The sequence below is a fragment of the Giraffa tippelskirchi genome, chromosome 7 (assembly GCF_054371585.1).
Source record: "Giraffa tippelskirchi isolate mGirTip1 chromosome 7, T2T-mGirTip1v1.2.pri, whole genome shotgun sequence".
Classification (NCBI taxonomy): Eukaryota; Metazoa; Chordata; class Mammalia; order Artiodactyla; family Giraffidae; genus Giraffa; species Giraffa tippelskirchi.
The window spans coordinates 143590783-143615640 of record NC_137281.1 but is presented as its reverse complement, the minus strand read 5'-3'; the positions used below and the strand labels follow the sequence as shown (position 1 = coordinate 143615640).

Genomic DNA, 24858 nt, shown 5'->3' with positions numbered 1-24858 from the left:
CTGAAGCCCATAAAAGCCCAGAAGGATCATGCTGGGCCCAGTAAAAGGCATAGAGTAAGGTCTGAAATAAAAGACTCCAAGAGGCACTCCTGACCCCATCTCCTCCCATCCCCCTTCCTCCGGTCTGCCCTTCACCTCGGCCTCCATCATGACCCTAGGGTTTCTGCCTTTCTTCTTCCTCCTCACCCCACTGCCCCGTCACCTCACAGACCCATCACTCCTGATATTCCCAACAGTGGCATCCCCTCTGCCTGGAGATAGTTTAAGCTAAATCATTTTCTCCCAAAAGAAACACTATTTAGCAAGTGCTTTATGTTGATCCAGGTTTCCACCGTAGCTCAGCTGGGAAAGAACCCACCTGCCAATGTAGGAGAGCCAGGTTCGATCCCTGGGTCAGGAAGATCTCCTGGAGAAAGAAATGGCCACCCACTCCAGTATTCTTGTCTGGGAAATCGCATGGACAGAGGAGCCTGGCGGGCTACAGTCCCTGGGGTCACAAAGAATTGAAACGACTGAGAGTGCATGCACACATATGTTGATCTATTTCTTTGATTAACCTTGTACAATTTATTGCAATTTATGTAGCAGAAACCAGAGACAATGAGACACAGGACAGGTTAAGTTTTGATGGGGGCACTCAGACACCAAATTGGCTCTTTGCAGGCAAAGGGCTCTGTGGGGCTGGAGATTCAAGATAAAGTCCATGTACTCTATGGCTTTGCCCAAATCAAATCTGGACAAAAATTATCATTTTCTAGGTGGTCATAAAATTTAACATTCTCTCTCTCACACACACACACACATACTCACACACAAAAACACATACAATCTCGCTCAGCATCCCATCCCCAGCTCTTGTCAGTCAAAACCTCTAGGACCTTTAGTTAGGTATAAGGGCACAAAGGAGGCTGAGAATTTACGCCTTTGGCACTGTTTGAGAGGCACTGACCAGAGCTGAGGGTGTCTGCTGATACACTTATTCTCCTAGAAGACTTAGCTTCACGGGATGTGGATGTTGTTACGTCATTATTGGCCCTGGATCTGCATGGATTGATACATGCAGATACCCATACATGAACTGCATTCACTCCATGTGAAATGCACCAAGGCCCATGGGCAGCTGGCCCTGGGCTTGAATCTCCTCTCCCAAGGACTGGCCATGTCACTTTGCGAGCCTGCTGAGCTGCCACTCTGCTCTCTGCCTGTCTTGTGGAACTGTTCTGAGACTGTAAACATATAAACCACAGGCACAGGGCAGAGATCCACCAGGCAGCAGCTTAAAGTAGGCAGAGGTACCTAGTGCTTCAACCCACAGGCTGTCAGAGCTGGGTGTAAGGCCATAAATGACTTTGGGGGAAGAGGTCAGAGAAAATACAGCCTCCATGGGAGTACATGTTCTCTGGGTGAGCAGGGAGGGTAACAGGAAACAACAGGAACCCACGGGACACAGTGGCCTGGGGTGGGATGGGTCTCACATCCCAAAGGTTAGCCATAAATGAAACCTTCCTGAAGGATTCTTGCGGGCCTCCTGTGACACGGACCCAAGTGAAGAAAGTCAGGGCTAGCCATTTGTCTGAACTCTGCAGGCACATCTGACAAGAGGAGTAAGAGAGTGTGATGAATTGCCAGAGGGCACACACTCCACACAAGTTCCAGGCGAGACCTAAGACTTCTCTCAAAATTTCCACCTGAGATTCAAGGTCTCATTTGCTCCTGCTCTTAGAAGGGCTTCCCTGGTGGCTCAGACAAAAAGAATCCACCTGCAATGCAGGAGACCTGGGTTCAGTCCCTGGGTTGGGAAGATCCTGTGCAGAAGGGAACGGTGACCCACTCCAGTATTCTTGCCTGGAGAATTCCACGGACAGAGGAGCCCGGCAGACTACAGGCTCGCGGAGTCGGCCAGGGGTCGCGGAATCGGATTTAACTGAGCCACTTTTACTTAGGAAGGCACCGCCTGGTGGCCACTATCAGAAACTATAACGCAGAAGGATTCTCTCAACCTCTTCCAGTAACCAAGTATTTTGTATTTATTCACTCAGCAAATATGCACTGAGTCCTTAGTAGGGCCCAGACAAGCACTAAGTACTGGATGTATACAGTAGAATAAAATTCAGTGGCAGCTCTCAGCGAGTTCATTGTAGAGAAAAGTATGGAGTAGTGGTGTTGCTTATAACCAGGAGAGTAAACGAGACCAAGCTCTTGATCCAAACTGGACCAAGCTCTCTATTCCTTAGCCTCCCTCTTTGGGCAATCCTCTCGTTCATCTGTAGAAAATTATTTGCAAATAAATGGCACTCCTCTGTCCCAGGGCCTTTCCATCTCATTTCTCCTGTCCCTATCATTCATCTTTCCAATTGCAATGGACAGGTCCTCATTCCATTTTCAAAATTAAATTTCCTGCTCCCTCCTCCCCTGAGGAAGGCTTGGATTCAGCAGAAAATTTTGTTCATTTTCTTTTTTGTGAGTTTTAACTGGTCCCCATGATTCAAACTGTCTCTTGCTTAGCTCCCCTTTTCCCTCCATGTTTCCTTTTCTGCCTTCTGCTAAGAGGCAGGTAAGTGAGGGACAGTGAATCAAGGAATGAGAGGAAGATTCCAGTCCTGCCTTTCTCCTAGTTTCAGCCCCTGGCATTTTAAACCAACATTTTCAGAACCCTTATTTCAGAATTTCCTGGGGCACATTCTAGTGAATATCTACTTTTAATCTCGGGAGGAAGGATCTGATTTAGGGAAATTGTCAGATTTTAAATGGAGTCCCTACTGATGATTCAGATGGGTGAGTTAACTGGATTCATGTCATCATGGGTCCAAAAATGAGTTGCAGCTATTAAAAGAAGGAAATTGACTTTCTTGGGTAGCTAGAAGGCAATTTAGCAAAGGGGGCTCCTCCAAATGTGTTCTGAGCTCTGAAAATGTTGAGTGAAATAAGTATGTATCTCCCAAGACCTTTCCTTAGAAAGTTATGCTCATTTTGGACATATAAGTTTTCTCAATATTTTAGGATCACACACAGAAAAGTACTACGGAAATCAATGGGAATGGCCAGTTGGTGATCAGAACTAAGACTACCAGTGGTCAAAGGATGGCCCAGAGCATGCTCGGATGTTAGGATTGGCTTAAAACAGGACACTCCTTCTGAGGCTGGAGATAAAGACGGACACAGATGAAGGCAAGAGAGGAGGCAGTCTGAGCTGGTGCGTGGTGGGTGAGTTAACACAAAGAAATTGAAAATGTGCCCACTGTGTGAGCACAGGTGTAGCTGTGCTTGCCAATGGGACACACTAGTGTGTGTCTGGCAGAAGTTGTCAATAGGAAAGAATTCAGAGATAAAACTGGGTGACAGGTGAAGCCTGGCCCGGTGGTGAAAGACTTTGAAAACTATTTCAAAACGTTTGAACTTTCCCCCACAGATGATGGGAAGCACGAAAGATTCTAAGCAAAGGAGAGATCAAAGCAGGGTCTTGATCACACACCAGAGTAGGAGAGAAGCAGCCTGGGCTCCTGGCTAGAAGACTCCTGTGGATTCAGCTGGACCTGAGGTCAATTCTGATTGAACTGTTTACTGGATCAGTGAGTGACTCTGAAGGAGTCTGTTTCCTTATCTGTAAAATGGGGATAATAATATAATCATAATAATTTCCTGTGGGGATCCAGTGCCCTGAATAAACAAACAATGGCATGTATATTCCAGCATTTGAGTGATAACAGATTGGTGAGAAGAGAGCCTAGAAGCCCAGAGAGAATGCTTAAGAATCAGTTACAGTCATTCAGGGCTTCCCTGGTGGCTCAGACAGTAAAGAATCCGCCTGCAATGCAGAAGACCCAGGTTCAATCCCTGGGTCGGGAAGATCCCCTAGAGAAGGAAATGGCAACCCACTCCAGTATTCTTGCCTGGAGAATCCCATAGACAGAGGAGCTTGGCGGGCTTCAGTCCATGGGGTCGCAAAGAGTGGGATATGACTGAGCAACTTCTACTTCCACAGTCATTCTAAAATGGACCAGCAAGGCTCTCAGCCAGGCAGTGGTTTCCTTTCCACAAAGGCAGTGGAAAGGATGCCACAAAGACTTCCAAGGAAAGTCAAAAAGGTTTGGTGACTGAATAAGGAAAGAGGAGGGAAGGGCTGGGGCTCAAGCCTAGAGACTAGGATCTGGAAAGTAAGTGATGCGGTGAGCAGAGAGAGAAGGGAAGGACTCCCAATCCCACTGGCTCTGAGTCAGCAAGACTCAGGGAGGAGACCTGAAGCCCAGCTGGCTTGGTCTTTCATTTCCTCGGAGACTCTGCTCTCTCCCCACCCAAGAAGCTTTCCCTAGCCAGCCCTACACACACTGTCACTTGCCTCTGTTTCTCCTTCAGGGCCTGTGTGTAACTGTCTGATATAATATGTGTTTGTTTACTGATGAGTTGTACTGTCTGGCTGTCTGCCCAATAAAATGCAAGCTCCCAGAGGGATGACCTTTGTTTTGTTTGTTCCACATCCTTGGTGCCTAGAGCAGTGCCTGGCACACAACAGATGCTCAGTAATGTGAAAGTGAAGTCGCTCAGTCGTGTCCGACTCTTTGAGTAATATGAGCGTTGTTATTAAAGTGCTTTCAAAAGTGTCTGGCACATAAAACATGTTCAGTAAATACTAGCATTTATTGGTGAACATCTGAAAAGTTGTAAAGAGAAAGGCAGATGGAAAGTGTTGAACCTTGGAAGAGTCCTGCCAGTTTTCTTACCAAGAAGAGGCAGAATTAACAGACTCTCCAAGGTTAGAAATTTGGGCCGCCTTTTAAGGCAGGGAAGAGAAGTGCCCCTGGGGAGGCCTTGGACCATGTGGCCATAGGTTTTTTTAAGTGTTGATACTGAGAACAACAACCAAAAAAACGGGAGGCAAAACCAGTTCATCCAGGGACAGGTTAGCAGCTATGAAAGGAGAAGAACGGGTATCTTGTGGCAACAAGAAAAGGCTGGCACTTGTGCTGAGTAAACTTCTGATTATAGGAAGTTAACCTATAATGGCCTCTCTGGCCCAGTCTTGCCCTTTTCTCTTGTCAGATCATTTGTAAATTCGGGTTCTGGCAGAGTTCACAAGAGCTCACTCAGCTGGGGGACCAAACATCAAGCTAATTAACAGATTCATAATTGACTGCTCCAGATATACGGGGATTGCAAGATCAGCTCCTCCAGCAAATATGCCTACTGTGCATTGAGAAAACTATTGGCAAAGTCATTAACACAATTTCATAGTGATATGGATCTATGCTGCTGGTAGAATAGAACTTCTACCACTTCTCAACCTCCTCCAAGAGATCAAGGCTCAGATGAGCCATGATTGCCCAAGTCCCTCCTCTCGGGCAGCATCAGGTAACATGTAGTGTTCCAAAATGCTCATACAAGCACCAAGCACAAATTCCTAAGGTGATTTTTCAACTCAAATTAAGATGCTGTTAAATTAGATTGTGAACAGGCTGAAGTGCCCTGGAGTCCTCAGCCATTAACCGAGACTAAAACGTCAGCCACCAACAACCCCTAATCACAAAATATGATGACCACTGACTCCATCTTTGCTGAGGCCTTGATTTCAGAGGATGAGTAAATGAACCAAAAAGGGATATAAAAATTCACCTGTATGTGGCCTTCCAGAAACCACAGGCATGATAATACATCCTTAAAAAATGTTTTAACAGGCTAGAGAGTAAGGTACATTTCTCCAAAGTCAACATGGAAAACAATGGGCCCCTGTTAATTCCCTGGCGCTTTACTGTGCTCAGAAGGAAGTGTATACATGTTCCGCTTTGCAACTGTTAAAAGCCCTTATGCAACTGATTTTCAGATTTTTCTTTAATTTAAACGCACCCTAAATTGCAAATTCTCATAGACAAACACAATCATGAGTCTATTCTAGAATAACCAGGTGAGATGATTGTGTAAATATATTAGGAATATGAGATGGGAAAGAGTGTTGATCTTCTCATTAGTCACCTTGAGAAGGGGCACAATTCATATTTAGTGTTACTGATGTTCAGACCACTGAAGAGGAGGGAATGTCAGGGAAAGCCAAGTTCCTTACCTGGCTCTGCCCCCTGACAGGCTGCTAGGCCAGTTACTCAACTTCTCCATTTGCAAAGAGTTACGGGGTCTTTGTAAGAATTACATGAGCTAAGATCAGAAGACTTTGCAGGCTGCCTAGTTCATGATTACTTCCTTTAGGGATCTGATTTGGGAGTTTTGATTTTTGTTTCACTGGGTTTTGTTTTGCTTTTGGGTGTTGAATGCTGAAACTGCATTTATATGGCAATCTGATTTGGGAGTTTTGATTTTTGTTTCACTGGGTTTTGTTTTGCTTTTGGGTGTTGAATGCTGAAACTGCATTTATATGGCAATCTCTCATTCGACAATCTCTCATTTCACCAACGGAGAAGGCAATGGAGACCCACTCCAGTACTCTTGCCTGGAAAATCCCATGGACGGAGGAGCCTGGTAGGCTGCAGTCCATGGGGTTGCGAAGAGTCAGATGCGACTGAGCGACTTCACTTTAACTTTTCACTTTCATGCGTTAGAGAAGGAAATGGCAACCCACTCCGGTGTTCTTGCCTGGAGAATCCCAGGGACTGCGGAGCCTGGCGCGCTGCCGTCTATGGGGTCACACAGAGTCAGACACGACTAAAGCGACTTAGCAGCAGCAGCAGCAGCAGCATTTCACCAAGATGCTGAGCTAAGATGATGTACACATTCCAACATTCCTGCTATAAGCACCTAGAAATATCAGATATGATATTTTTAATGCATACTTGAGCCTGCAATAAACAGGAGTAATTAACCAGGTGCCAGAAATAAAACAATAACTGAAAACCAGAAATAAGCAGAGCAATCAACTGGGCAACCACTCCTGGGATTGAGGGGGACCACAAGGCAGAGGAAGGAAAAGAAAAGCATTGAACCAGGGGAAGTAAAGGTGTAGATGTCAAGTCACACCTGGGAACAGGAGGCAAAGCCCAAGAGTCCTGCCCCAAGAGAAGAGATTCTGCCTAAAATAAGGCCCTGCAAAGAACTTCGATCACAGGAAAAGGGGGCTGAAAAAAATTTCCCTAACAGCTCAGCTCATTTGTCTAACTCTGGCTTCAGGAGAGGGAAACTAAAAGCTTCCTGCAAAATTTGAACCTTATATCTCTCCTCTGGAAATCTGGAGTATAAATTTAGGCTACAGTTTGGAAGTTCCCAACCTAAGAAACAGGCATAAAAATTGGTCCTGGGCCAATGATGGGCAAGGGAAAAATGAGAGCAAAACACCCACAACCCATGCTGCAGACTATTCCCAAAGAAAAGTCAGACTCAGGAGACTCACAGTGATAAAACCACACTGAATAGGAGGATTGTGGCTCCAAGAACGGGAAATAATAGAAAAATCTGAGAGAATATAATTAGGTATGTTTAAAAGGAGGAAAAAAAAAAAACATTGCAGACATCAAACACATGTTTGATAAAATTCAACATTCATTTATGATTTCTTAAAGAAAACAGAATTTAGCAAGCAAGAAAATATTTCTCACAAATCTAAGACTAGAAGGACATTTTCTTAACCCAATAAAGGGTACATGCTAACCAGCTTATGGATAGCATCATTCTTTTAAGATTTTTTTTTTAATGTGGACCATTTTTAAAGGCTTTCACTGAATTTGTTACACTATTGCTTCTGTTTTATGTTGTGGTTTTTTGGCCGAGTGGCATGTGGGATCCTAGCTCCTTGACCAGGATCAAACCTTCACTCCACGCATTGGAAGGTGAAGTCTTAACCATTGGAGCACCAAGGAAGTCTCAATAACATCACTCTTAATGGCACAGCATTACAAGCTCTCCATGTAAAGTCAGTAATGAGACAATAAAGGTTAATATCACTCCTGATGTTCAACATGGGCTTCCCTGATGGCTCAGATAGTTAAAAAAAAAAAAAAAAATGCCTGCAATGCGGGAGACTTGGGTTTGATCCCTGGGTTGGAAAGATCCCCTGGAGAAGGGAATGGTGACCTACTCCAGTGTTCTTGCCTGGAGAATCCCATGGACAGAGGAGCCTGGTGGCATGGAGTCACAAACCACAAAGAATGGGGTTTGGAGAGATTCTGGGCAGGTGACCATGTGGACGTGCTGGGAGGGTGGTATGCCTAAGGAGAGCCCGGAAGCCCCATGTTCACCCTCCCCCCATGCCTTGCCCTTATATCTCTTTCATTTGGCTCTTCCTAAGTTGGATCTCTATGATAAACCGGTGATAGTAAGTACAGTGCTTTCCTGAGATTTGCATTTTGCCAAGTACAAACTGACACTTATCATTGTCACTAGCCATCTACCTCTACAAGAATTAAATCATGTGCTGCTATAACTCTGATTTTCAATATTTCCCTGAAAGGAGTTCAGGGAGGGAAGCAGAAATGAGGCACTCTGTGCTCTGGGAGAAACTGGCAGAACAGTCTTCAGATAGTTAGATATTTTCAGGAGCCAATTTTATGAGCCCAATTCTTATATATCCTCATATCTAGAAAAGCACTGAAATCCTTTATGACAATGACTGCTCCTCATGACTAGCAGAAATCTTCTGCAAAAAATATGTGCTTGATTGCATGTATTCACCCTTCATCAAAATCACATACATACTGACCTTCTCCCCTGCCTCTTTGAAGCAGTTTCTCAGAGGTATCTGAGGAGCTGTCTCCCAGGCTATAGTCCTCATTGTGCCCCAAATAAAACTTAACTCACAACTCTCACATTGTGCATTATTTTTTAAGTAAACAGCACCATTCTAGCAAATTATCGAACTCAGAAGGGGGTCACTGAAAACTACCGGTCAAAAGTATGGGAGGCCCAGACTTGTAATTGGCATCTGAAGAGGGGGCAGTTCTGAGGGGTCTGTGCTAACTCCAGGTAGTTAATGCCAGAACTGAACTAAATTGTAGGACATCCAGTTGGGCCACAGAAAATCAGAGAATTGAAATATGTGGAAAATCCACACATGTTGTCAGTAGAGAGACAGTTTTCCTTTCATCACAGAAACTTCATATATATATATATATATATATATATATCATATAAACGTATAAAATACTTATATATGTAATAAAAATACATATATATAATATATATATCTTTATCAAAAGTTAACATATCTGAATGCATAGGAAATGCAAGAGTATCTACAGATAAACCATGAAAATAAATGAGAGTTTAGTGAGATATACAAAAACAAATAATGTTCCTATACACCAACAACAACAGGAAAACATAATAAAAAGATGCCATTAACAATAGCAATACAGAGTATAGGATACTTAAAAATTCATTTAATAAAGATATATAAGAAAAGCACACCAAAAATTACAAAATTCTACTGAAGGACATTAAGAAACAACTAAATAAACACAGCTATAACATGTTTGTAGGTGAGAAGACATTATCATAACAGGACAAATTTTCATAATGTATCTGTAAAACATCTGAGTAATTTCAACAAAGCAAAACAAGGCTTCCACATTCCTGAAATATATTTCAAATATATTTGAAAGAACCTGGTATGACAAAACAATTCTGAAGGTGGAATACCACAGAGCAGTTAAACCAATCAACGTGGATAAGCCTCCAAAAAAAGAAAAAAAGTCAGAGGGAAACCACATACAGTATAATAAATACAATTCATGTCAATTTTAAAATACTACCTCCACAAAACCTAAACACACCCTGCATTTGGCAGGGCGTGACCACAGAGGGAGAGTAGGTGACATATGGGCATGGGGGGCAGGGGAGGGTTTTAAGAATGCCTAAAATACATTTTTTTTTCAGAGAAATAAGAAAGAACACAAAAATTAGAGCAAAATATAAGCATCTGATCACATAAAGGAATATCTACATAATTGGGGAAAATTGAAATGTTTTGCCCTTATTTTAATGAAGAATTAAATTCATGCCCAGCTTGTTTGGGAGGCATACAAGTCTTTAAGAAAACTCCCTGCCAAGCCAGAGAATGCAAACTCAGCCACTTGGATTCCTTTCTTCCAGTGCAACACTGACCCAGGCACAACTGGGATCATCTTCACATCTGATTTGTGGTCTGAGCTGGTTAATGGTTAACCTGCATCATTGAAGCTTAAGCTCACACTACTAATTGGCTTGGGGAAAAAAATAGTTAGCATTCATTCAACATCAGTGCTGGGAACATACCTGTCTGTCATACAGAGTCCCATCCTGTTTTACAGGCTTGATATGTTTATCAATAGAAATAATAAAAGAAACACTGTGTGAAACAAAAACATACCAGTCTTAAGACATGATGAAAAGACATCTCAAACCCTATGTTGCTTTGGACAGAACCAGTGCTCCTTGGCCCCATCACCCACTGTAGCTGCTAGACTCAAGGCCAACGACGCTGTCATTTTTCCAAAAATCAAAGCCTCCTACAAAGGATGACTATTTGTCAGGCTTGAAAATATTCCCAAGAATGTGCCACGGGCTCAGACGACAACTTTAAAAAGAAGGATTCCGGAAATGTTTGGGGCAATAGCCACATCAATGGAAGCATCAAAGGATTACATCTATCCCAAGGTCACTACTTTGAAGAGAGTAAAATCCATTTATACTGTAAATCTGATTTTTTTAAAAACTCAGCAGCAGCAACTAATGTCACTCCTCTCCTGACTGTCAATATCACCTAACATGGGAGTCAACACACCACACAGCTAGAAGCAACGTTGGAGCCAGCATTATAAACGACACCGCATCCTTGCAAAGAGTGTGCCATTCAATACAGAGCTCACGCAGTGGTTGTGAATTATTGCAGATCCTCGCAGCATCCAGAGGGGGGATTTACTTACGCATTTTGCACAGAAAATGGAAAAGTTGTTAATCAAACACTGAACCCCATGGGTCAGTAGAAAGGAAACACTATTTTCACAGTGAGATCAGATCCAGCAGCTGCAATAGGGACAAGACACCACGAGGAAACGAGGGAACGTCAGAGGAATCAGAGAACTTGATCGGCTTAGAGGGAGGCATGCATGAAGAGCAACTGCATGATTTCTGAAGCTGTTCACTCTCAAGTCCAGTAAAAATCAAGAGAAAAGCCTGCAAGCCCCCATCCCACTCTGCGGACAAGAGTTCCCTTCTCCATCACTAGTTCAGCATAAACCTTGCATTCTGTTGAAAACATACATTGCAGTACATTCAACAAAGCAGAGATATGTTTGTTCATGAAATATTTAGCTTACGAGTATTTTTTTTCAATATTTAATATACTTAGATCTGCCAGGTCTTAGTTGCCACACGCAGGATCCTTGTTATATCATGTGGACCCTTCAGTGTGGCACACAGACTTTCTAGTGGTGTTGCCTGGGCTCTGGGGCACAAAGGCTTAGTTGCCCCAGCATGTGGGATCTTAGTTCCCCAACCAGGGATGGAACCCTCATCCCCCGCATTGCAAGGTGGATTCTTAGCCACTGGACTAACCAAGGAAGTCCCACATTTATTGACTGCCTACTATGCTGAGTGCTAGGCTGATATACTAATGGTGACCTGAAACAGCCAAGTCCCTACCCTCATCAAGTGTAGGGGTAAATTAACTATGCTGTTCACAAAACCAATGACAAATTTCTTCTAAGAATGCTTTAATTCTCCCCTCCTTTGTCATGATAGAGGCCTACCTACACAAGGGCTCTAACTAACATTTTAAATCTGCAAGATTACACAATATTGCTATAAACAACCACATGTTGAGATTGCCATGTTCACGGTTCCTGGGCATTAGACCTGGGAAACCGAGTCTTTAATATATAACTTACCTTACTGAAGAATGTAACCACACTTAATTTTACAGGAGCTATTGGATGATTAACTTGTCTTACTCCACAAGGGACAGAGGCTGACAAGAATGCTACAGTTTCTTATTTACTTGCTCTATGCCAAGCACTATTAAGTATTTCTACATAATTACTCATTTTGTTTCACAAGATACAGCCATGTGGGTATTGATTTTATCCCCAGTTTACAGACGATAAATTGTGCTTTGAACCTGCTCAAACTTACACAGCTAAATTGTGAATTTAAGTCACAATTCAAATTCTAGTCCAACATAGAGAACAAACATATGGATACCAAGAGGGGAGTGAAGGTGGGATGAATTGAAAGGTTGGGATTGACAATATATACACTATTGATGTTGCTACTATATACAAAATAAAAAGGAGCTTCCCAGATGGCACTAGTGGTAAAGAACCTGCCTGCCAATGCAGGCAGGAGACATAAGAGACACAGGTTTGATCCCTGGGTTGGGAAGATCCCCTGGAGGAGGGCCTAGCAACCCATTCCAGTACTCTTGCCTGGAGAATCCCATGGACATAGGAGCCTAGGGGGCTACAGTTCACAGGGTCACAAAGAGTTAGACTTGACTGAAGTGACTTAGCACGCATGCATAAAATAAATAATGAAAACCTGTGGTATAGCACAGAAAACTCTACTCAATACTCTGTGGCGACCTAAATGGGAAGAAAATCCCAAAAAGAGGGTATATATATAAACATATAACTGATGTACTTTGCTGTACAGCAGAAACTAACACAGCAGTATAAAGCAACTATACTCCAGTAAAAATTAATCAAGCAAATTCTGGTCCAAGCTCTTCATCACATATAAAACTGCCTTAGGGACAAAAGAGACAGATGTAAAATCTGATGACCACACTCAAATCCTTATACACATGAACCTCATCCAGAAAGGGAGATGGCAGAAGCTGACAACTGGAAAGCAATGAATGCTTTAGGAAGGTAAACAATCTGCATGGGATGATGGCGGGGGGAGGGGGTAGGTGGAGGATTAACAGACTTGGTCATTAAAATACGTTGGAGGGGAATTTCAGAGTGGCAAGGGTAGCAGCGGGTTTTCTGTGGGAAGCAGTGGATGGGTGATGAGGAAGTAGAGGTAGCCAGCAGAAGGGACTAACTTTAAGCTTAGCAGGAAAATAAAGGAAACACATAGAATTCCAGCTCCAAGAGAAAGCAAGTCTAGGGAAAACAACAGTTCTTCTATTTAGTGTTGGAGAAATCTGAACATCCTTATAGAAACTGGTAGAGAGAGGAAGAAATGCAAGTATGAAAAGCAGAAAATAATGTTCTAGAAGAAAGAGGAAAGGCTAGAGAGGGGACCCTTTAAAAGAAGGATAGATGATGTTTTAATAAAAGAGGGGGGAATTTTTTAATTAGGTAGGAAGGAGATCAAATGAGAGATCCTATTTGATCACCTTGAGATTATCAGGGAAATAGGAATCAAGGTCATCTGCCAAGACTGCAGGAGATTTGAAGAGAGGAAAAGGTTCTGATGATGACCACAGGAATCAATACACGGTGTGTGTATGTGTGTGTGTGTGTGCACCCGCATGTACCCACACATGAGCACACACACACCCTCTGATTAAAATACTTCTCTAAGAAACCATAAATAACTCAAGGAAGTCTACTTCTAGTATATATTTTAGGTTTCTCTCCCACATTAAACCTATCTTAGCCTAAAGGGTTGCTTCTTCGTATATAACTCTATTTTGAAATAGTGTGCAGAGGAGGGAACAATGTAAAACAAGAAAAGTTCGTATGTCTCAACATCTGTCGAGGCAATAGTATGATGAAGGGGCAAGACTGAATAGAGAAATGTTAATATCTTATAAGGCCCTGAGACAGTTGGTGATTAAGTTTTTAGAAGGAAGAAGGTTTTATTTCAATGGTAAGATAGTTACCATCACCAAGGCACAGGAGAGAGAGAAAAAATTCAGGGGATCTAAGAAGTTACTGAGAAGAAACATGGACTGATGACCACACACTAATTCTCATACGTATGGGTCTTCTCCAAAAGGGAAGATGTCAGAAGTGACAGCTGTAAGGCGGATGACTGCCCCTGAGACTGGGTCTTCCAGACAAAGGAAAATGAAGGGAAGCCTGCTTCCTTATACCATGCCAGGATTGCGATTTCTCCCACAAAGCAGCCAGATGGGCTATAAATTTCTTCAAAGGTAGAAATATCAATTCACTCGACAAATATTTCTTTAACACCTATGTCCCAGACACTAAGCTAAATGCTGGGGGAGGGAAATGACTGGCTTCCTGTGTTAGTTTATCTGTGGCTGTGTGGATTAAAACTACTCAAACTCAGTGGCTTAAAAATAACAACTGTTATCTCACAGTTTCGGAGGAGGTGGCTCTGGCTCAGGGCCCTGTGTTGGGGGTCTCCAAAACAGCCCCCAGGTCAGTGATCACTAGCCGGATGCACAGGACTCATAAAGTATTATTCTCAGCTCTGATTTATTAGAGCTAATCAGCAAAAAGGTCTGGAGTCAAGTCCATAGGAAACCAGGCACAAGCTTCTGAGAGTCTTCTCTCCACCAACGAGCTTAATTCCCCAGCATCGTAACGTGACTACAATTTGTGAAATACTGTCTACCACTCAAGCTCATTAGAGACTTGGTGCCTGAGGTTTGTATTGGTGGCTATTCTCATACCCACCGTCTGTCTAGCACAGAAAATTCCAAGCTCCCAGATATTAATAGAAGCAGGTATCTACAACAAAAAATAGTGCTTGCACAGTTTAGGCACAATAAACCATTCTCACCGTCAATTAGAAAATGGTGGGTGGTTGGTGGTGGTGGTGTAGTCACTAAGTCATGTCTCACTGTTGCAACCCCATGGTCTGGAGCCCACCAGGCTCCTTTGTCCTTGGGATCATTCTGCCAAGAATACTGGAGTGTGTTGCCATTTCCTTCTCCAGGGGATCTTCCCGACCCAAGGATCGAACCTATGTCCCCTCCATTACAGGCAGATACTTTACTGCTGAGCCACCAGGGAAGCCCCAGAGAATGGCGGAAACCCTCCCTAAATCCAAGCTCTCAGATGCCAGCCAAGAGCCAGTCTTGCAGACAGAGCTTTCTAAGGATAGCAGTGTCAGGTCTGCCATGTGAATTCTTTTATACGCAGTATCCCATGAGGTTGCAGTCAAGGTGCCAGCTAGGGCACCCTCATCTGAAGTATTGACTGGAGCTAGAGGTATGCTCATAAGAAAGTTCTCATATATGGCTACAGGCTAGAAGTTCTCCCCTCTGTGGGATCCACAAGGCTGCCTGCACATCCTCAAAATATGGCAGCTGGCATTCCCCATGGTGAGTCATCCAAGAGAGCAAGTATCTAACCCAAATGGAAGCCCTAGTCTCAATGAACTTATCTCAAAGTGACATAGCATCACTTCCACTGTTGGTCACAAAGACCAAGTCTAGTACAATGTGGGAAGAGGGGTGCCAACAGTCAGGGGTCATGCTGGGCTGAATTGGAAGCTGCCTACTGCAGCCCAGCTTCTGGCTCCCAATGATTCATATCCCTCTTGCCTGCAAAATACACTAATCCCTCCCATGGTCCCTAAAAGACTCATCCCATCACAGCATCAGTTCCAAGTCCAGACCCTTGTCATATTAATCAGGTCTAGGTACAGATGAGACTCCTTCACGGTAGCCCCTAACATACGGTTCTGCTCAATCTGCAGACATGAGTCACGATAGGAACACACTCAACGTGCAATGGTGGGACAAGCAGAAGGCATCCCCTATAAACACTTCTGCTCACAAAGTGGGGAATGGGGAACACGCAGGGGTAGCAATTCTGAATCCTCAGCAAATGTTTTGAGTTCCTTGATTAGGTCTAGAATTAAGGTCTGAGAATAGTTTTCTATGACCCTTAACTCCACCCTCTGGACTTTCGGTTTTGGCCTCTCTGGCATCCTTCTGCTTTCACGAAGGGTAAACACGTTTGCAGCTGGGTAGTTTGCTCAGCTTCACTCCTACTTGGTGATCCCTGGGGGTCCAAAGACCTCTCCATTTTGTTCCCTCTATGCTTCTTTCATTGCAATCTGATGGCACCTCTCCAAGTATGACTCAAAAACTTAGAAGGTCTTTTGTAATTCCTTTTAGGCTTTATTCCATTAGACCGAAGCCCCACCCACCAATCACTTCGCATTGGGTCCTTCCTCACCTTGGGATTTTGCTGGGGTACCATGTCCTTGAGGCCACAAGAAACGCTGTTGTTTGATCTAGAGGATCTGTGAGGGCAAACCCTTAATCTCTTTGGAGGGCTTTTTGGCTGGCTGCTTAGTACTGTGAGACATCATCTTTGATTCCTCAGATCTTCAGAAAAGATTTTACAGTCACACCCTTGGCTTTACTTTTGGAACTTGTTTTTCCTAAAAGTGGCCCAAATTTCATCTTTGCTTAGAAGCCAATTCTTACTGTTAATCTTCAAAAACAGCTAGTCCTGGCTCTTTTTTGCTGACTGCTTCTGCCTTCAGCTTCTCTCTTCTTGCAATTTTACTATAAGCAACAGGAAATAAGAAGGCACTTTCAACATTCGGTTAGAAATCTCCTTAACCGTATCACCTAGTTCATTAGGTACATTTTCTACTTTCCACATTACTGCAGGCACCAGTACTGCTAAATTTTTTGCCATCACATAACAGAGGCTCTCCCTTTTCCTGTTCCTGGTATGATTTTCCTGTAAGCCTTCACCAGCAGCCTCTTCAAAGCCCAAAGTTCTATAGACAATGTATTCAAGACACATTAAGCTTTTATTAACCTGTTCCTCAAAGTCCTTACAGCTTTTTACACTGCACTCCGCCGAGATTCAAGGCCACTACCACATTTTAGTGTTTTGTTACAGCAGCACCCCACTTTTACTACCAAAATCTTACTAGTTACCTATAGCTGTGTAATAAGCCACCTCGATTAAAACAATAAGCCTCTATAGTTTCACATGCTTTCTGAGAGTCAGAACTTGGAAGCCTAAATTTAGACAGATGGTTTCAGCTCAGGGTCCTTCGTGAGTTCCAGTCAAGCTGATGGGCAGGGTATGTGACATTTAAAGGCTCAACAAGGAGAAGATCTGCTTCTAAACTCACTCAGGTGGTTGTTGCAGCCCCTGTTTCTTATTAGCTGCTGCCACGTGACTGAGTCTGTCTCCATCCATTGCCTGCCTGTCTTCTCAACACGGAAGCTGGCTTTCCATAGAGTGAGTGGTCCAAAAGAAAAAGCCCAAGGTGGAAACCTCAGTCACTTATAACCTAATAGTGGACATGACAAACCATCACTTCTGTCATAATCTATTTTTCAAATACATGAATACCAGGAGGTGAGGCTCAATGGGGCCATCTTGGTGGATGGCCACCACATTGCCCTTCTGGAAGTCTAAGGGGTGACAGCCATCAACAACTACTTACAAAGAAAATTTAATAAGGGCCGTTTAAAAAGCACATGGGAGAAGTTACCACCAGCTTACCCTGAGGAGTCAAGCTGATGTGACAGAGAGGAGGTGATGTGGATGTAATTTAGGGCTTGAAAGGGATGACTGAGATCTGCCAGACACAAGAGCCTCGGCCTGCTGGAAGCTTCCTATGTGTTTCTCTTTCTGCATATCCTACCTGCTTGGTAAATTCAATAACCCCAAAGCTCTTCCTAAGAGCAGCTATAGAACAACTTACTTTAATATCAATATTTTTGGAGGACACATTATCATTTAACAGATCAATCAAAAGCATAATGGTAGATGTAGATGACAAATGCTGTGCTTGGAACTGCCTCTTGTAAAGGTCAAACTTAAGGAGGAAATATGGTGAATAAAGGGAAAGTACACCATTTGATAACAAATGTGAAAGCCGGAATAAATGCCCCTAGTTTGGTAAACTACACGACTTTTCAACACCTAATTGTGATTATTTAAATAAGAAGGCAAGAAAAAATACAGAGATGAAGAAAGAAATGCTAACCAAAGGACTCTACACATGAAACAGATGCAAAGCATGGTTTAAACAGTGGATGGAAAACGAGGTCAGGCAAGCATCAGTTCAGTTCAGTTCAGTCGCTCAGTTGTATCCAACTCTTTGCAAAGTTACTTTTTCATTTATCATTATAAGTGATACACTCTTATTACAAAAATCTGTAAATAAGCATACGAAAGTCACACATGACCTTAAAGTCTAGTGAAAGTGAAAGTCGCTCAGTCATGTCCAATTCTTTGGTACCTCATGGACTGCACAGTCCTTGGAATTCTCCAGACCCAGAATACTGGAGTAGGTAGCCTTTCCCTTCTCCAGGGGATGTTCTCAACCCAGGGATTGAACCTAGGTCTCCTGCATTGCAGGCAGATTTTTTACCAGCTAAGCCACAAGGGAAGCCCAAGAATACTGGAGTGGGTAGCCTATCCCTTCTCCAGTGGATCTTCCCAGCCCAGGAACTGATTCTTTACCAACTAAGCTCTAGTGATAACCACTAATTGGATTATAGATTGTAACCTTTTAGACTGCTGGATAGACAGGTAGAAAGACATATATATATACCACACACACATATATGTATGTATAAATGTGCATATATGTATGTATATGTGTGTGTGTAATTTTGGAAATATGTCATTTTGGAAATTGCTCTATGTTTTTCATAAATATAAAATTAACACACAAATATTAAATTTATGTCCAGGTAGTACATTTTAAAGTCTAAATATTATAGAGAGGTATGAGGTAGAAAGGTGTGAGGTAGAAAGGTGTGAGGTAGAAAGCAGAATTCACCCGTAATTCTTTTATGCTCAGTTAGCTAAGTCATGTCTGACTCTTTGTGATCTTATGGATTGCAGCCCACCAGGTTCCTCTGTCCATGGGATTCTCCAAGCAAGAATACTGGAGCGAGTTGCCATTTCCTCCTCCAGGGGATCTTTCCAACTCAGGATCAAAACCCACATCTCCTGTATCTCCTGCACTGGCAGGCAGATTCTTTACCACTGAGCCATCTGGGAAGCCCAGTCGGAAAAAAATACACTGCTGACTGTTGTTGATCAGTCGCTAAGTTATGTCTGACTCTTTGCGACCTCATGAACTACAGCAGCCTAGGCTTCCCTGTCCTTTACTGTCTCCTGGAGTTTGCTCAAACTCATGTCCATTCGGTCAGTGATGCCATCCAACCATCTATCTGCTGCCCCTTTCTCCTCCTGCCTTCACTCTTTCCCAGCAACAAAGTCTCTTTCTTATAGGCATATTAAATGCAAATATGATTTTAATGCAAAAATGGCTCACGTTGGTTTAACTGCTTCTCTCATTTAAAAGTACATGGTGGCTATCTTCCTCTGTGAACACGTGTACGCCTGCAATATTCTGAATGACTACAGGGTTTCAGAATAGGTATGTAGCATAACTTATGTAACCAATCCCTACTAATGAGCATTTATGCTGCTCCCAATTTTCCATCATTGTCAACAAACCTCAGTGTTGATACCTTTATGCATACATCTTTACATACTTAGCAGTTACTTCATCAAGAGAAACCTATAGAATTATGTGTGTTATATCAAAAGAAATTCACTTTTGAAGAACTTCTATGCAGATTGCTGCATGTTCTACCATAAATGTAATACCAATACCCTAATAACAGAGGGTTATACCAACACCGGAACCAAGAGGGTACAAATGTCTCCAGTCATCACGTTCACCATCTCTGAGTACCATAAGCAAATGCAGTCTTAATTTTCATATCATCAAACATCAAACAAACAATACATTAAGATAATGCCCTTAAAAATGTTTAAAGATCATTTGAACTTCTTCTTTGTGATTACATATCCACGCTTTTTGCCAAATTTTCACGGAAGTGTTCACTGTTTTTCTATTGGTTTATAAGTGCCCTCCCAACTAGATGCACACCCATTTACATTTCTAACACCCTGGCAGCAAAATGTTACCAGCAGAACATAAGTAAGAACTCAGAGTTGATAAAACATTGAGCCATGTTGAAATCTTCCTAAGGTGTGTGGTCAGTCACGTTCGACTCTGCGACCCTAGGTACTGTAGCCCAACAGGCTCCTCTGTCCATGGAATTTTCCAGACAAGAGTACTGGAGTGGGTTGCCATTTCCTCCTCCAGGGGGTCTTCCCAACCCAGGGATCAAACTTGCAACTTCTGCACTGGCAGGCAGATTCCTAACCACTGTGCCACCTAGGAGGCCATATCATTCAGTAATTCCACTTCTGGGTATTAATCCAAAGAAAATGAAAACACTAATTCAAAAAGATACATGCACCCCAACATTCATTACAGCATTATTTATAGCAGCCAAGATATGCAAGCAACCTAAGCACACATATACACACACACAGACACAGATACACACACGTATGTACACGTGTAAATATATAATGGAATATTACTCAGTCATTAAAAAAGAATGAAATCTTGCCATTTGTGACACCATGGCGGGACCTAGAAGGTATTGTGCTAAATGAAATAAGTCAAAGAAAGACATATGATTTCACTTATATGTGAAATTTTAAAAAATGAACAAATAAATCAAGACAGAATCAGACTCATAGATTAAGAGAAAAAACTGGAGTTTGCCAGAGGGGGAAAGGGGTGGGGAGAGCTGGGTGAAATATGAAGGGGGTTAAGAAATACAAAAATTCCAGTTATAAAATAAATAATTCATGGGGACATAATGCACAACAAATGGACTACAGTCAATAGTATTAAAATAATCTCATATGGTGACAGTAACTAGGCCTATAATGGTGATCATTTCATAATGTACAAAAATACAAAATCACTATGTTGTATATGTGAAACTAATACTGTATTGCAAACCAATTTTACTTCAATAAAAAAATAATAATAAGGTAAACTACTTGTTCTCCACACACACAAAAAAATAGAATTAAAAAATAAATGAATGGCTAGGAACAGTGATGTGCGTCTGTAGTCCTAGCTGCTCAGGTAGCTGAGACTGGAGGATCACTTGAGCCTAGGAGTTCTGACCTGTAGTGTACTATGCCAATTGGGTGTTCGCACTAAGTTTGGCCTCTATATGATGACCTCCTGGGAGCTGGGGACCGCCAGGTTGCCTAAGGAGGAGCAAATTGCCCAGGTCAGAAATGGAGCAGGAAAAACTCCCGTGATGATCAGTAGTGGGATAGTGCCTGTCAATAGCCACTGCATTCCAGCCTGGGCAATATCACATGACCCCATCTCTTTTAAAATTTTAAAAATTTAAAAATTAAAAAAAAAAAATGAGTGAATTGTTGATATGTGAATTATATCTCAATAAAGCTGTTAAAAAAATCTTTTCAGAGCAATGTAAAGACAAGGTGGTCAACAAATGAGTAAAACAGCAGCCTCAGCTTCATGAGTCCATAGAACAATGACAATATTTTTAAGCCCTCATCCAGGGGCTTTCTTTCACTCACTATCTTATTCCCTAAAAAACAGCATCAAAATGCTCATTGATTTGTACTTTACCTATCTTTGGTCAGCAGTAATTCATGCTGAGTGGTACAGGAAAAAAAAATAAGCTGTTGCTTGGGCCAGCTCCCAGGGTTAAGAATATTTAAAGACTACTCGAGGGCTAAGATATTTGTAATGTCACTGAATTCAGTTTTGCGGTAGCACAAGTGTTCAATTTAACTGAAGCACAAGCTCACATATACAGAAAACCACCATGAAGCTAGATAACAGATCATTTCTAAAAGAGAAGCAAAACAGGCTTATTTATAAGAACAAGTGCACGCCAAAGGCAGCAGTGCCCAGAGAATAAGAGATGTAAAAATCTATCTCCCCAGAAGTACACAGTCCTCTGCCACTCCTCCAGGGTTTATAAAGTACTTCACACTGGCAGATTCCTCCATAATCATCATTAGCCATCCCTAAGGAGCCCAGAAGTTTCCATTTTTTGAAAGATTGGCAAGCGTCTTATATCAATGCATACCTTCCCTTAACAAGAGCCCTCCATTCAATAAAGGCCAAATCTCCAATAAGAGTACCCGTCATTTAAAGTCTGTAGTTTCTTGCTCCTGGCCCTCCACAATCAATGTACTACCAGAAACCAACTTGATGTTATACAAACCTTATATACTGAAGTGCTTAAGAATGAAAGAAAATGCTAATGTGAAAAATGCCACCCAAAGCATAAAGGAAAAAATAATGAATTGGGAGGTGGGAAACTTGACCTTCAGTCTTGAATCTGCTGCCCCCAACCTGTGTGACCCTGGGCTAGTTAATTAACCACTCTGAATCTCAGTTCCTTTATCTGCAATAATGGGCTTCATGGTCATACTTGCACTGCCTATCTCATAAATTGTTGTCAGGTCAAATGAGATTAATGGCTGTCTAAACACTTCAACAACTGAAGTTCTATAAACATGTGAAAGAGTACTATAACACTTCTAATCTCTAAAGAGCTCTGGAGAAACATTGCTCAGGGCCATTTAAGTATAACACAGCTGTTTAAATATGACAGCGAGGAAGTGAATTCCACTGAGGGAAAAATATTAATCCAAGTCACCTCTCCTTACATCCATTTCATAACTCATTTGAGACCAAGCTGATTATGCTGTAGAAGCCAAAGACGGAGGTGTGAAAGGAAATAAGAGAAAATGTCCTTGATTTAGACTGATGAAATCATTTCCATGTGACACTCTACAGAGTTTGTCTGGCTTGTTGTTTTTGTTGAGTATGTTGCTTTTGTTTATTATCACAGAAAGCACTGATGTAAAATATTTAGTTCCTTTTGGGGTTTGGGCATACCTATATTTTTCTCGGGAAAAAAAACACAAAACCCCGGGGAGACTCAATTTTCATAGCCAGGCATAGCCATTCTCTAGTGGAATTTAAAGGAATCCTGTGAGGTAAGGCAAAAATCATCAACACACTGATTTAGTATTCCGCAAATGTATAACCTCCGAAATTTCAAAGTCAGGGACTGATTTCTTCCCACTGAGTGGAGACTGAGAAAGGAACTAGTACGTGTTCCAAATGTATTAGCCGTGTCTCACGGCTCTGAGCAGAGGCCGAACAACTGCCCACATTTGTGTCTGACCTCACAGGCTGTCAAGGGAGACCACCAGCAGAGCCAAAGGCATAGTAAAGTCAGACACAAACAAGGACCCAAGAATGAAGCCTGGAATCCAGATCTAGATGATATTCCTCGTTCCACCCACTTCGGTGGGGGAGTGGAGAAGTCAGGAGACATTCTGACACGCTAAATCATGTGTGGTGTATAGGCAGTGAAGAATTAATCAACTTTAAAACGAAAATTTCAATCTACCAGCTTTTCTCTTTTCCTTCTGTATCAGATTCTTTATGAGAATAGTCCCCAGCCTTCTGTCTCCATTTACTCACCCTACTCTACCCAGCTCTCCCAGGGGCCACCTCCAGTGGCCCCTTGTGAAGATTTCTCCAGCCACTATGGCATGCCACACTGCTGGCTGGTCCTTTCCCTGGAGACAGCCCCTCCTCTCGACTCCTCTGATGCAGCATGCATCCTGGTATTCCACCTACCCTCCTACTCCATCTCCTCATCCCTCTCCTGGGCTTCCCAGGCGGCACTAGTAGTAAAGAACCTGTCTGCCAATGTAGGAGACAGGGAAGATCACTTGGAGAAGGGCATGGCAACCCACTCCAGTATTCCTGCCTGAAGAATCCCATGGACAGAGGAGCCTGGCGGGCTACAGTCCATAGAGTTGCAAAGAGTCAGACGTGACTGAAGCAACTTAGCACTCCCTCTTCTGGGTCTCGAGGACCCAAGTCCCCTGAATTCTGCTTTGTGTATCATCCACTATCCACATGCCCTTAGACATCTGAGCTCTTCTGTGGCTCTCTGTCCAGCTGTATGTGACAATTCCCCACCACCTCTCTTGTGAAGATCAAGCCCATATTTTCAGTTGCCTGCTCTATATTCCCATTTATCTCTTCCACCCTTTATATCCGAGGTAGAACCTAACACCTTTCCTACAAAAACAGACTCCTGGCCCCAGATTTTTAAGTTATTCTTCTTAGAATTATTATTATTGTTATTATTATTCTTCTCATTTGCATAAAAGCCATCCTTTTACTCCTACCACACTTAAAGGTTTCCAAGTCCCAGAAATGGCTCAAGATGTTCCTCATATCCACTGCTTCCTTTGTATCTACACTTTTGCAAAGATGTTGCAGTAACTTATGTGGATTCTTGTTACCACGATCTTCTGACTGTCAAAAAATTCTGCATCACAGTACCAGATAATTCTTCCTGAAGTAATGTGTGTTACGTGACCCCTTGGCGGTTGTGAGAGCTGGACCCTAAAGAAGACAGAAAGCCAAAGAATTGATGCCTTCCAACTGTGGTGCTGGAGAAGACTCCTGAAAAGTCCACTGGACAGCAAGGAGATCAAACCAGTCAATCCTAAGGGAAATCAACCCTGAATACTCATTGGAAGGACTGATGCTGAAGCTAAAGTTCCAGTATTTTGGTCATCTGATGAGAACAGCCAACTCATTGGAAAAGTCCCTGATGCTGGAAAAGACTGAGGGCAGAAGGAGAAGAAGGCGTCAGAGGATGAGATGGCTGGATGGCATCACCGATGCAAATGACATGAACTTGGGCAAACTTCGGGAGACGGTGAAGGACAGGGAGGCCTGGCGTGTTGCAAACTATGGGGCACAAAGGGTTGGACGCGACTGGACGACTGAACACCACGTGTGTCATCACAGCCTTGCTCAAAAACTGCCACTGCTTCTGCATTCCACGCCTAGATTCCTAACCCTAACATCTAAGCTTCTCTATAATCTAGCCTTATCTCTGCTAAAACCCTCTATAGTCACAGTGTTCAGATGAGTTTGGATTCCTGTTTTCCTAAACTTGCCTTGAAGTTTCTCCCTCCATCTAAAATGCTGCTCTCCGATCCCTACCTCTCTACCCTCACAGCATCTCCATCTGTCAAAGTCACAGCTTTCTCCAGCACCTAGCTTAAACTACTTCACAATGAAATGTGTCCTGAATCCTCTTGTTGTTAAAAAAGTCTCACATGCAAA

General features: G+C 42.7%; 1 protein-coding gene and 1 long non-coding RNA gene across 8 annotated transcripts in view; both read right to left on the bottom strand.

Annotated features, from left to right (window-relative positions):
- Positions 1 to 3559, bottom strand: part of LOC145513243 (uncharacterized) — a 60263-nt gene extending 56704 nt beyond the window's left edge. The window contains exon 1 of the long non-coding RNA XR_014059232.1: positions 359 to 3559. This is a non-coding gene — a long non-coding RNA (uncharacterized LOC145513243). The remainder of the gene's footprint in view (positions 1 to 358) is intronic.
- Positions 1 to 24858, bottom strand: part of RGS6 (regulator of G protein signaling 6) — a 588674-nt gene that overhangs the window by 500985 nt on the left and 62831 nt on the right. The window lies entirely within an intron of this gene.